At 35.4% G+C, this 13,918-nt stretch overlaps 1 long non-coding RNA gene across 1 annotated transcript in view; it reads left to right on the forward strand.

Moving 5' to 3' along the window:
• Positions 1-13,918, forward strand: part of LOC148110238 (uncharacterized) — an 80,848-nt gene that overhangs the window by 50,856 nt on the left and 16,074 nt on the right. The window lies entirely within an intron of this gene.

The following is a 13,918-nucleotide window of genomic DNA, read 5'->3' on the forward strand; positions in this document are numbered from 1 at the left end:
GGAGAAATATTTCATCATATTTGACATATAAGCAATCCATGAGCATATTTTCTTCTCCTTTATATTTTAGAGGCATAGCCAACTATACCAGCCCCTGATGTACAAAGCATTCCATTAATATAGTTAGATATGCCCTCTGCCATTCCTTCTCTCATCAGTCTCAACGGTGGGCAATTCCATGTAATGTGACTTGTGCAATAAAAGTGCCACCAGTGTGTCTTTCCTGCTACCTTCTACCACAGAACTCACTAAATTATACCCCCAAGAAACTGTTTTCTTGAGGGTACATGAACCACTTCTCAAATTGTGCCTTTGAAAATCTTTGCCATGCTACCACAGGGAACACCTGTTGTATTCTCCTCTTCTTTGTCTCTTTGACAGTGACATAGCTAGAAGGCTGTGCAACATCATAGAATAACCCCTGCTTTGGGATGAAAAAGATTTGGTTTCTAACCCCAAATTTTCCACTTATTACTGATGTAAGTCACATAACCTTCAGGTTTTCCCATCTGGAAACTGGGAATAATAATACCTATATTATGGGTGCATTTGGGCATTTAATGGGTTAACATATAGGTGGGTCTGACTGACGCATGGCATAGTAGATGATTAGTGAGGTAAGGAAATCTGTGGATTTTTGTGGTGAATTTAGCATGAGTAAAGGATCAGGGAGATTAATTAGGTAGTGACTTCCATTGTCCGTAAGAAAGATGAGGACCTGTCTTAGTCCATTTGAGTGTTTGGGCTGTTATAACAAAAATACTATAAACTAGGTAGCTTATAAACAGCAGAAATTTATTTCTTGCAGTTTGGGAGGCTGGGAAGTCCAATATCAAGCTACTGGCATATTCATTGTTTGATAGAAGTCTGCTTTCTGGTTCATAGACTGTCTTATCACTGTGTCCTCACATGATGGAAGGGGTAAGGGATCTCTCTAGGGTCTCTTTTATAAGGACACTAATCCCATTCACAAGGGCTCTCTTCTCGTGACTTAATCGTTTCCCAAAGACCTCACCTCCAGATATCATCACACTGGGGATTAGAGTTCAACAGATGAATTTTGGAGGGACATGAACATTCAGATCACAGGAGGACCTTAACTAAGGCAGAGGCAATAAAAGACTATAGGTTGGGTATGAGATATCCTAAGGTGATGACTTAAAAGTATTTGGGTAATTTCTTGAGCATCAAGAAGGAGTGGTGGTAACTTTCTTACTTTTATATAACACTAACTCTTGGTTATGTTAATGAAAATGAAGAATAAAAGGAATGACCATTAAAATACACACACACACACACACACACACGAGAGGGGGGGGGATTAATTTTGGATCTGTTAAGATTGATTGACCTGCAGAACATAGTGGATTCCTAACAAAGTTTTATAACTGAATGAATAAAATATCTGATTGAGAATTGGATATATGACTTTGAATCTCAGGTGAGATTTCGGGGCTGGAGAGTTGTAATTTAGTAATCCTTACTACCTAGAGGGAGGTAAAGCTATGGGAATCAGTGAGACTACCAAGCGGAGCACATTGAGTTGTGACAAGCAACTTCATAATTGTTGAACTCCAGGAGTTTTTAATTTCATGTTTCAAGCACTAGCACCCAAGATTTTTAAAAAAATTATATTGCTCATTCAGTTTGTTTTTCTGTAATGAATGGTACTCCCAGATATTAACATACTTTAAGACAGCACTGTACCAGGTATGGCACTTACATAGTTAAGTGTTTGCTGGACACCTGACTCTTGTACATAACAATTTAGTGGTCTCCACTAATTTACTATAAATATTTCCTTGCCATCAGTACAATAGAAGCCATTGTGTTGATAACAGTCTTTCAGAAAACACTAATAATGTTTTTAAAATCAAGAAGCGGAATACAATTATAATGTTGAAATGTGAAAAATGCATGCATCTTGGAGGTGAATAAATGTAGTGTATTTGTACAGCAAAACCAGGAAAATTATTTAACTTATAACTTTATAAAGGACCACTCCATGAAATGAGAACTGCATATATTTTACTGTGCAGATAATTTAAGCAAATGTGAATATTTTATGACAGAGAGCTGTTATCAAATTTTAGTATTTCTTTACTAAAATGATAACCCTTAATAAGAACATTCAAGAGAATAGTCATTGGTTCTGTGGACTTTCTTCTCTTTCTTCTTCCACTGTTCTATCCTATGATCATTCTTTTCTGTGTGTGTGATGCAATTTTGTCCAGTGCTATCCTGAGTACAGGGTTTTTATTGCTACTTGTGACTTGTATTCAGCTTTTTATATCTAATAATGCTGAAGTATTTTTTTTTAAGTACTAAGCCTTTATCAGCTGGCTTATTAAAGAGAAGATTTATTAGTTTCAGGATTCCACTTTCCTACATGAGTTCCCACAAATGGGAGCATTTATATGCTTTTTATTATAACATTTCAATGGAATGATGGTTTTTGAATTTTTCTAATATAATGACTTAGTTACATGAAGTAAAGTCAGAAGTGAATGATAGATAAGTTAGAAAATATGAACATGTGTTTTCAATTTCTCTTCCAATCTTCATTAATAAACATCTCATCTACTTATATCCCAAGGTATTTTAACTACCCATGCTAGTATTTTATCTATCCCAAATTTTATCAATGGCTAAGGTCCCTACTCAGAAAGGTGCAGCTCTCTCTTTCAGGACTTAAGTGTCTAGGAAATAGGAGTTCTCCCATCTCCTAGTAATTATATGAATTAAGTGTATTTCTGACATCAAGGATTTATAGGGATATCTTTATAAAAACTCCTTGGTGGACTGTTTGTGTATGTTAATTATAATTTTTGACTACCCAGGACACTTTGGCTCTATCTCTTACTAAGAATTTTTCAGCTGTGAAGTTAGAGGGAACAGAGTCTACAAAACCATACTCACTTTGTCACCATTTGCAAGTTTGGGGGTTCCTCAGACCACACAGTGTTTTGATAATTCACTAGAAAGACTTATAGAACTCGGTGAAAGCTGTTATAATCACAGATTTTACTACAAGGAGAGACTGTAGATCAAAATCATCAGAAGCGATGCATAAGGCAGAGCACTGGAAAAGTACCAAATGTGGGGCTTCCAGTCACCCTCTCCCTGTGCAATCAGGATGGAGTTACTTTACTGGCATCAAGGTATACCGATACACATGGGGATGCTCACCTGAGCTTGGTGTCTAATGTCTTGATTAGGGTTCCATCATGTAGAATGGTTGACTGCCCACATGGCTGACTTGTTTAAAGCCCTTAAAGAGGTCAGGCTGCCTGACCCAAAGCACACACCTCAAGTTAAATTGTTGGCATGGCTCAGATACCCCACCCTAAATCATACTGTTGTGTTCTTGTTGGCTCATTGCCCTTAGGTGAACACAGATACTCTTAGTGGGCGTGATAGTCCAGGGGTTTAGAGAGTACCTCTTAGAAGCTGTGAGCAAAAGCCAGACCTCTCTTTGGTCAAGGAAAAATTCTTTACTGCAGACAATTCCATTTTCTTTGGTGACTCCTCCCTTCCTCTGTGTGGAGGGGCTGATATTCCTGTGTCTTGTATTCTTACTGCTGGAGTGTGAAATAGAATCCAAGCTGGACTTGTCAGAAACCTCCCTGGAATTTTTCTGTTGGACGTAGAGATATAGTCTAGAGCATCACCTTAGTTACTTGTCTGTCATGTGGAGAAAATATGTGTGCAACAGAAGAGAATCAGAAGGAGAAACAAAGAAAACAAGGGAGGGACACAGACATGAAGATTGGAAATGAAATCAGAACCCCATTTGAAGCTTTGAGTCAGCTGAGGTCACTTCTGGACCAGTTGGGGGTACTCCTGAATTTCCTTGTGTATATATGATTAAATTTCATAGTTTGCCTCAAATATTTTGAGGTACATTTTCTCACTTGCAACCAAAGGGCCTCTGACTATTATAGAGGTTCAAAACATAAACATTAGTTTTTGTTGGGAAGTAATTTGAACTAGAGAACTCTGATAATTGAAGCCCTTAGGTCTAGGTGAATGGACACACAGGTAATTCCTTTCTATTAAATTCTAATGACCTAATCACAGCATAATCCCTGGGGCTTGAGATCCTTTTCCAAGCTAAATTCCATGTCTTTTGCATTACTTCTCAGCTCGATCCTACATTCTTCACGGGAGACACTGTCTGTGCATTAAGTTTCTTTAATAAAGCCTTAGAGAAGAGACTGCATCAAAAGCTCCAGAAAGTCTACATACATCTAACTTGCCATTAGATACTCCTATATCAACCCTTTCATTAAAAGGTAACTCATAAGAGAAGAAATTTGCTAAACCAGATTTTGGAAACAGAAGTGAAGCCTAAAATAACAATGTTTAATATAAAATGTTAAAAGTTAGCAGTGGCTCTGAAAGTACAATCCATGCCTCTCTGGTGTTAGGGCTTCAAAAAATAAATGTAACCTATGTTTTAGTCCTTATCAATGCAGGCAGCCCAGGAACACTGGCTTTAGGAGTATAAAGTTGGACATAGCCCTGGCAAGACTCATAGGAGTATATGCTCTTTCTAACATGTAGTGTCCTATCTCACACATGTAGTGCAACAGAAGCTCATAAGGTTAGTGCACACAGGCACATGCATCTCACACAGGTAAGCTCTCAAGGTCTTGATTCAGAAATATGTAAAAATGTTCTTGGACAGTTAGCGACAAATATGTAGCCTTATGTATTTCTCTTTACAAAACTAACCAAAGGCATATCCTAATGTCCTTTAAGAATAGAATGAGTAGGGATACCTGGGTGGCTCAGTCAGTTAAGAATCTGGGTCCTGTGATCAAGTCCTGCGTCGGGCTCCTTGCTCAGTGGGGAGCCTGCTTCTCCTTCTGACTGCCACTCCCCCTGCTTGTGCTCTCTCTCTGACAAATAAATACATAAAATCTTAAAAGAGAGAATAGAATGAGTAAACTGTAATATAGACATACAATGAAATATCATACTGCAATGAACATGATGAATTATAGATACATAAAAGTGAATCGTAAGATGTTAATATTGAATTAAAGAAGTCCGATGTTGTAATTTTTTATTATTCTATTTGTATATACTTCAAAAAGCAGGTATGGTTAAACTGTATTGTTTAGGAGTATACAATTAGGTTGTAAAACTATTTAATAAATACACAGAAATTGAATTCCATAAATTCAGCATATTGGTACTGCTGGGGAGGAGGGAAAGGATTTTGTTTGAGAAGGAACATGTAGAAAGCTTCTGGATTCCTGTTAATATCCAACTTCTTGACTTAGAAAAACGTATTTATTTTATAGTTCATTAAATCATACTTTTATGCTTTAGGCATTTTTCTGTACATTTGTAATATTCCAGATAAAAGAGGTTTAAAAATGACTATTAGTGATATGGTCCCTGGTCCAGAAGAAAGAAGGAGAAAAAAACAGAAGTCTGCTGTCCTCCATCCCCATGCGGGGCTAAGGCCTGGATTCTGCTTCCAGTGAAATGACCTTCAAGTGACCAAAGTCTCAGAGAGAAAGAAAGATGAGAGTGTTTCTTGCTGAGAAGGATCTTCTTGTTAATCTCCAGAGGAAGCTTCTTGAGTCTCTGCCCAGTAACCTTGTCCCCTAGTAGGGTATGCCCATTATCTACTCTATTTTCAAGGGACCCGTTCTGTTTACCCACTCTCACACCACAACTTCTTTTGGCACAAAACCCAGACAGAGCAGGACTCAGACCCCCTTGGCCAGCACCTTGACCTCTTTCTGAGGCTTCTTCCTGTCTGATAGGTCCCCGCCTCCCCTTGCGCATCAAAGAAGGTGTACCTACTTCCCTTGGCTGAAGTGAAAGTAGGGGCAAATCCTCTCAGTTTGGATCCTGTATTAAGGCCATTTTTCTGTTTTGCCACTCCACAGTACTTCTCTCTCTCCAGGGACAAAGGGAAAACAGAAAACAAAAATCTCCTGCTGTGGCTATTGGAAGTTGTCAGCAAACTCCCCCGACTGGGCCCTTCTGTTCTAAAATTTGGCTAGCAATTCCCCTAGCAACAGAATTAATGACTCCCACCAGAATTTGCTGGGGATACAACCATGCTCACTGAAATGATAATGTGATCTTCCCTTGCCCAGATTTATCGTGAAGAAAATCTAAGACTGTTTTAGAGTGAGGGAGTCTGTGGTAGAAGTATTCATTGCTTTGTAATTTTTTTCAAGTTTGTGTACATACCAGATATTTCATTGAATTATTCTATAATTATTTATTGAGGGAACACCTTAAATAGTAAACATGGTATTGATCCCTCTGGGGGTGTAAAGGTGGGTAGGTAGGAGTCCTTTTCTCTAAAGAAATATTAGGTGGGGTTAGGCAAGATACAAACAGCAAGAACACAAGTTGAAACAAGAGAGCAGGGGGCGCCTGGGTGGCTCAGTCAGTTAAGCGTCAGCCTTTGTCTCAGATGATGATCCCAGGGTCCTGGGATGGAGCCCCACATAGGACTACCTGCTCAGGAGAGAGCCTGCTTCTCCCTCTCTCTCTGCTGCTCCCCCCTGCTTGTGCTCTCTCTCTCTCTGTCAAATAAATAAATAAAATCTTCAAAACAAAACCAAACAAAGGGATTGAAAGGAACTACTTAGCGAGTTCACAGGAGGGAAAGATGGCATTAATTTAGAGATAACTGTATAGACTTCAGAAAGTAGATGGCGTCTGGCGTGGTCTTGAACATAGTTTGGGATGCCTGGAGTGCAGTATATGTGCAGGGAAGCTTTGGGCCACAGTAGTGAAAACCCTGGCACCTGATCATGAAAGGTATTCAGTGTCCGGCTAAAGAGCTCAGTCTCAAGAATAAAACATAAGTTCACTACATTTTGAAATAGGAGATAGTGAATATTGCACCTATATATTGTTAGGATATGGCTTATTTCTTTCTTTATGTTAACTTTTCTGGAATGTAATAGTTGTGATTTGCCTTTCTTCTTTTCTCTGACTACATGTATTTATCATCCTATCATATTTATTTTTTCCAGTTTTTTTGAGGACACAAATATGTGTGGTCCCATTCTTGTGTTACTCCTGGTTTGCTACCTGAATAAAAAACATCTAGTATCTCTTCAGACTCTTGACTTGGGAAGATATCCTCCAGGCTTATCGTTACTTCTATGTTGTGAAATTAACACTGAAAAGAGAGATTTTCTAGTTTCGCCCACTGAGAGTAATAATACCTCAGTAGTAACAAGCATACCTAGCATCTTGTTCTGGATTTATCAGTACCATTCTCTTATAAAAGAAGCCAGGCTCCTTGAAAGAGTGGTTGATTCCAGAGCTGAGGCAGGGAAAATCCAAGGTAGTTAATGAAATCTAATCCACACACCTGTAGGATTCAGGAACTCTGACCTATTCTAGAAGTTAGATTCTGTGTTTTGGACTTTTGCTTATAATAGTTTTTCCTCCTTATTCTACCTAGAATTTATTTCATTTAATAAATAAAACCCTTCTTATTTTGGAATAATTCAGATTTATGAATTAACTGCAGAAACAGTATAGAGATTCCTATTTACTCTTCACCCAGTTTCCCCTAAGGATATCATCTTACATAACCACAGCATGATTATCAATACTCTTTTCTAAATTACATCCTTTATTTGACATTCATCAGTTTTTAAATTAATGTCCTATTTTATGTCTCAAGATTCAATCTAGGATCTCTTATTGCATTTAGTAGTTTTATCTCCTTAGTTTCCTCCAGTACCTGATAGTTCCTCAGTCTTAACTTTTTTTGACTTGTGAACTTAAGAGTTTAGAAGAGTGGTGATCTGTTATTTTGTAGAACGTTCCCCAGTTTGAATTTGCCAGATTTTTTTTTCGTAATTAAATCTAGGTTATGCATTTTTAGGAGACATTCCACAGAAATGATGTAGCTTTCTTAGTGCGGTATATCAGCGGTTCCATATGTTGATACAACTTATGTTAACCTCAATCACTTGGTGTCTTCCAGGTTTTCCATTGTGATGTTACTACTTTTTCCCTTCTTAATTAGTAAATATTTGGAGGAAGTGCTTTGAAGCTATGCAAATATTTTATTTCTTCTTAAACTTTTATCAGTAGATCTTGTTGTTCTAATGGTAATGTTCTATTTCCCTAAATTACTTCTACATCTATTAACTGGAATGCTTCTGTAAGGAAGAGCTGTTCCTGCCTCCCCTTTAGTTCATTATGTCAATCATTTATATATGTCAGTATGGACTCGTGGCTATTAATTTTTCAATCACAACCCAGTACTATTGCTATTTATTTTTTTGCTCAAATTTTTCCAATTTTGGCCTGCAAATGCTCTTACAGGTTGGCTTTTGTGTCCCTTTCAAATATTCTCATCCTCTTCCCACCCTTTTTTTGAGAACTTCCTTATTTTCTATCCTGCTAGATGTTTTACTCATCATGGATTTCCCCTGCCCCAGCTCTGGAAATCAACCACTTCTCTAAGAAGTCTGATTCCTTTCATTGAAAAATAATACTTATAAACCAAGTTCTAGGTGCTAGGTATGCATATTGCTATTGAGGTATCATTGTTCTCAACAGAGCTGAGAAATATTTATATGTGTACAAAGCCACATACACATACTACATGTATATTTATGTGTCAGTCCATCTTAATAGATATTAGAAAATAAACTCCCCACAAAATTTCATGAATTCACACTCATACCTCTAATTCCAGTCTAGCAAACCCAGCTTTGTTTTAGCACTTCACCTTTACTTATTTGTAACTTATTCCCCCAACAATAAGAAGCTACCTGTCATTATCTACACTTACACTTATTGTTTGGTTTAGGATACATAGAAGGTAGTTTCAGAATTACTAACTCATACCGCTGTGAAAGCCAAGTTACTGAGGTGTTTGTATACAGCTCCTTTTGTCTTTAATACTATAATATCCAGTCAAAACAGTGATTTTCCAAGTCACTTTAAGTCTCTTCCCAACCGCTTCGGTGGGTTGTATCATTCATTTGAATCACAGTTAAATGCTTTGTCACAGTCTGCATTTCATTGTATTTCTTCTCTCAGTCTGATTGACATTTTAAAATTTGAATGAGTAAAATTTGAAAGGGTAAAATTTACTCTTTGTGATTTACAGTTCTATGGTCTCTGAAAAATGCATAGAATACCAAGGAGTGGAGTTCCATTACCCCAAAAGTTTTCTTTTGATGACATTTTTTAGCCAATTCCTTCCTCATAGAACTCCTGTTAGCATTTATCTAAGTCTCAGTAGCTTTGCCTTCTCTAAAATTTTATAAGTAGGATCATACAATATATAAACTTTTGGGTCTGGCTGCTTTCTTTTAACAAAATCCATTTAAGATTCATATATGTTGGTTTTGAATCAATTGTTCTTTTCTATTGTTGTGTAATGTTTCCTTGTGTGGAATTGTTTGCTCATCATTTACTTGTTGAAGACCATGAGGGCTGTTTCCAGGTTTTTGTAATTATGAATAAAGCTGCTATAAATGTTCATGTATAGATTTTTGTGTGAACAAGTTTTCATTTCTTTTGGGTGAATGCCTAGGAGTATGATTGTTAGATTGAACAGCAAGTGTATGTATGATATGTTTAAAAAAAAAAACGAAGCCAAACTATTTTTTAAAGTGACTATACCATTTTGCGTTTCTACTGGCAACGAATGATGGTTCCATTTGTTCTACATCCTAACCAGCACTTATGTTTTCTGTTGTTTTGCTTTTAAATATGGTCATTATAATAGGTATGTAGTCATATCTCATTGAGCTTTCAATTTGCATTTCCCTAATGGCTAATGATATTGAGCATCTTTTCATATACTTATTTACCATCTATTTATCTTCTGTGGTTAATATCTTTTCAGGACTTTTGCCAATTTGTATTGGGTTGTTTATTTTCTTATTGTTGAGTTTTGAGAGTTCCCTATATACTATTAATATAAGTTCTTTATCAGATATGCAGTTTTCAAATACTTTCTGCTAGTCTGTGCCTTGCCTTTTTATTCTCTTTTAGTGTTTTTCATGGAGCAAACAATTATAATTCCAATGATACAGTTTTTCAGGTTTTTAAAAATGGGTTGACCTTTGGTGTAATATCTAAAAATTCTTTGCCAGATTCGAGTTCATGAAGATTCTCTCCTATATTTTCTTCTAGAAGTTTTATAATTTTATTTTTTATATTTAGTTCTCTGATCTATTTTGATTTATTTTGTGTAAAACATTTGGGTTATGTTTAAGGTTTATTTTTATGCAGATGGATATGTCATTGTTCTGGTACCATTTTTGAAAAGATTATTCTTTTTTCAATGAATTGCTTTTGCATCTTTGTAAAAAAAAAATCAGTTGGCTATATTAATGTAGGTCTATTTCTGGGCTCCACATTCAGTTCCATTGATTTTTTGGCGCTCATTCTTTTGCCACACCACATTTTGTTGATTACTGTAGCTTTATAGTAAGTCTTAAATAATGAGAAACATCTAACTTTATGTCCATTGTCCAGAATATTTGATTATTCTATTTTGTTTGCATTTCCATATACATTTTGGAATCAGCAGTTGATATCTTCTCAGCTGATCTCTATTTTATCAAATTGGAAGGGATTGAGATCAATATTGAATTTTCCAATCTAGTAACACAATGCATCTCTCAACTTACTTAAATTTTTTAAAATATTTTCCCTCATATTTTGTAGTTTTCGTCATCTAGGGACTGAAGATGGATTAGATAGATTCTAATCTAAGTATTTCACTTTTGCTAGTATTTTAAGTGGCATTTAAAAACTTCAAATTAAAAGTGTTCTATGCTATTATATAGAAATACAGTAGATTTTTGTATATTGCCCTTACATCCCATGCACTTTCTAAATTCATGTATTATTTCTAAGGGTTATTTGTATGTTCTTTGGGACTGTCTATGTAGATAAATATGTCATCTGTGACATATTTAAACTCTTCCTTTCCAATCTATATGCTTTTCTTGGTTTTCTTTGCCTTATTTTATTAATTACAAATTACATTAAAATTTTGAATAGGCACACTGAGAGAGGACATTCTTGCCTTGTTCCCAGTCTTAAGGGGAAAATGTTCAGGATTTCATCATTAGCTGCAGGTTTTATGTAGATAAGATAGCCTTTTATCATTTAGCATTTACTGAGGGTTTTTTTTTCATTTTTTTAAATCATGAATGAATGTTGAATTTTGTCACATGCTTTTTCTCCCTCTATTGTCATAATTATGTGCTTTTCTAGTCAGTTAATAGAATAGACTTGATTGATATTGAAATCTTGTGTTTGTGTAGAACTATGTTTTTTTTTTCTTCTTTTAATGTTTGGGTAGAATTTGCCAGTAATACCATCTGGGTATGAAGTTTAAAGTTATCAAATTACAAAATAAATTTCTTTAATAATATAGCACTACTCAGGTCATCAGTTTCTTCTTCATGAGCAAGCTTTTTTAGTATATATCTTGGGAGGAGTTGGTTCATTTTATCTACTTTGTCAAACTTATAGGCATAGATTCACTGCAGTATTTCCTTATTATATTTTTAATATACTCTTCAGTAATGTTTCTACTTTCATTTCTGAAAATTTTGTTGTTTTTCTCTTTTTTATTATCAGTCTGCAAGATTTATCAATTTCATTTATTTGAAAAGAATCAGCTTTTGATTTTATTGATATTCTATATTATTTTTCCCCAACTTCATTGATTTGTGCTCTTAATCTTTATTATTTTCTTCCTTTTGCTATCTTTCTGTTTAAATTCCTCTTTCTCTAGTTTTTCAAGGTGGAAGCTATGATTATTATTGGTTTAATTTTTAAATTTTCTAGTGTAAATATTTGATGCTACCTGTTTCCTTTGACACTAATTTAGTTAAATTCTGCATATTTTAAATTTAATTTTTATTGTTTAGTTCAAATAATTTTTTATTTTTCTTGAAACTTTCTTTTAGACCCATGGATTATTTAGGAGTCCATTGTTTAATTAGCATGTATTTTGGCATTTTCCAGGAATCATTCTGTCATTGGTTTCTAGGTTTGTTTTTTTTTTTTTTTTTTTGTGGTAAAATACACATAACATACAATTTACCATCTTAACCGTTTTTAAGTGTACAGTTCAGTGCTATTTAATACTCTTGTAATGTTTTACAACCATCACTATTATCCATCTCCAGAATTCTTTTCATCTTGTAAAACTGAAACTCTATACCTATTAAATGATAACTCTTTTTCTCTCAGCCCCGGACAACCACCATTCTACTTTGTATCTTTATGATTTTGACTAAGCATATCACAGAGATGAAATCACAGGGTATTTATCATTTTATTACTGGCTTATTTCAGTTAACATACTGTTTTCAGGATTCCTCCATGATGTATCATGCATCAGAATTTCTTTCCTTTTTAAGGCTAAATTATATTCTACTGTAAGTATGTACCGTGTTTTGATTTTCCATTTGTCCATCAACAGACATTTGGGTTGCTTCAATGTTTTAGCTGCTATGATATGCTGCTATGAACATGGATGTACAAATCATTTTAGACCCTGCTTCAGTTCTTTTCGGTATATATCCAGAAGTTGAACTCCTGGATCATATGCTAGTTCTCTTTTTAATTTTTTGGGGGAACTGCCATATTGTTTTCCGCAGCAGCTGCATTATTTCACATTCCCCCAATGGTGCACAGGGGTCCCCACCACTTCATATCCTGCCAATACTTGCTATTTTTTCTTTTAATGATAGTAGTCATTCTAATGGTGTGAGGTGGTATCTCACTGTAGTTTCGATTTGCATTCCCCTAAGATTAGTGACATTGAGGATCTTTTCATGTGCTGATTGGCCACTTGTATATCTTCTTTGGAGAAATATTTGTTCAAATCCTTTGTCCATTTTTGAATCTGATTTCTTTGTTGTTGTTGAGTTTTAGGAGTTATCTATAGATTCTGGATATTTATCCCTCATCAGATATATGGTATGAAAATATTTTCTCCCATTCTGTACGTTGCCTTTTGTTGATTGTGTCTTTTGCTATGTACAGAAGTTTTTAATTTCCATGAAGTTTAAAGTGTCTGTTTTTTCTTTTGTTGACTGCACTTTGGTGTCATACCTAAGAAATCAATGTAATGAAGTTTTTGCCCTATGTTTTCACATAAGAGTTTTTTTTACTTTTAGTTCTTACATTTAGGTCTCTGATCCATGTTGTTAATTTTTGTATATGGTACTAGATAAGAGTCCAACTTCATTCTTTTGCATGTGGGTATCCATGGTACAAAGTTCTAGTAAGAAAAATTAGGCAAGAAATAGAAATAAGAGTCATCCAAATTTGGAAGGAAGAAGTAAAATTATCTCTGTTCACAGATGATAGAACCTTACATGTGGAAAGCCCTAAAGATTTCACACGAAAAAAAGTTAGAACTAATAAATGAACTGAGCAAAGTAGCAAGGTACAAAGTCAACACACAAAAATTAGTTGCATTTCTATATACTAACAAGGAGCAATCTGAAAAGGAAATTAAGAAAACACTTCCAGGGGCGCCTGGGTGGCACAGCGGTTAAGCGTCTGCCTTCGGCTCAGGGCGTGATCCCGGTGTTATGGGATCGAGCCCCACCTCAGGCTCCTCTGCTATGAGCCTGCTTCTTCCTCTCCCACTCCCCCTGCTTGTGTTCCCTCTCTCGCTGGCTGTCTCTATCTCTGTCAAATAAATAAATAAAATCTTTAAAAAAAAGAAAAAAGAAAACACTTCCAGTTACAATAGCATCAAAAAGAATAATATAATTAGGACTTAACTGAGGGAATGAGAGACTTGTAATGACAACTACAAAACATTGCTGAAATAATTTAAAGGAGACATAAGTAAATGGAAACATGCCATGTTTATGGATTGGAAGACTTACTGCTGTTAAAATGTTCATACTATCCAAAG

Source organism: Ursus americanus, chromosome 4 (genome assembly GCF_024610735.1).
Source record: "Ursus americanus isolate L20-20 chromosome 4, mUrsAme1.1.p, whole genome shotgun sequence".
NCBI classification, from domain to species: Eukaryota; Metazoa; Chordata; class Mammalia; order Carnivora; family Ursidae; genus Ursus; species Ursus americanus.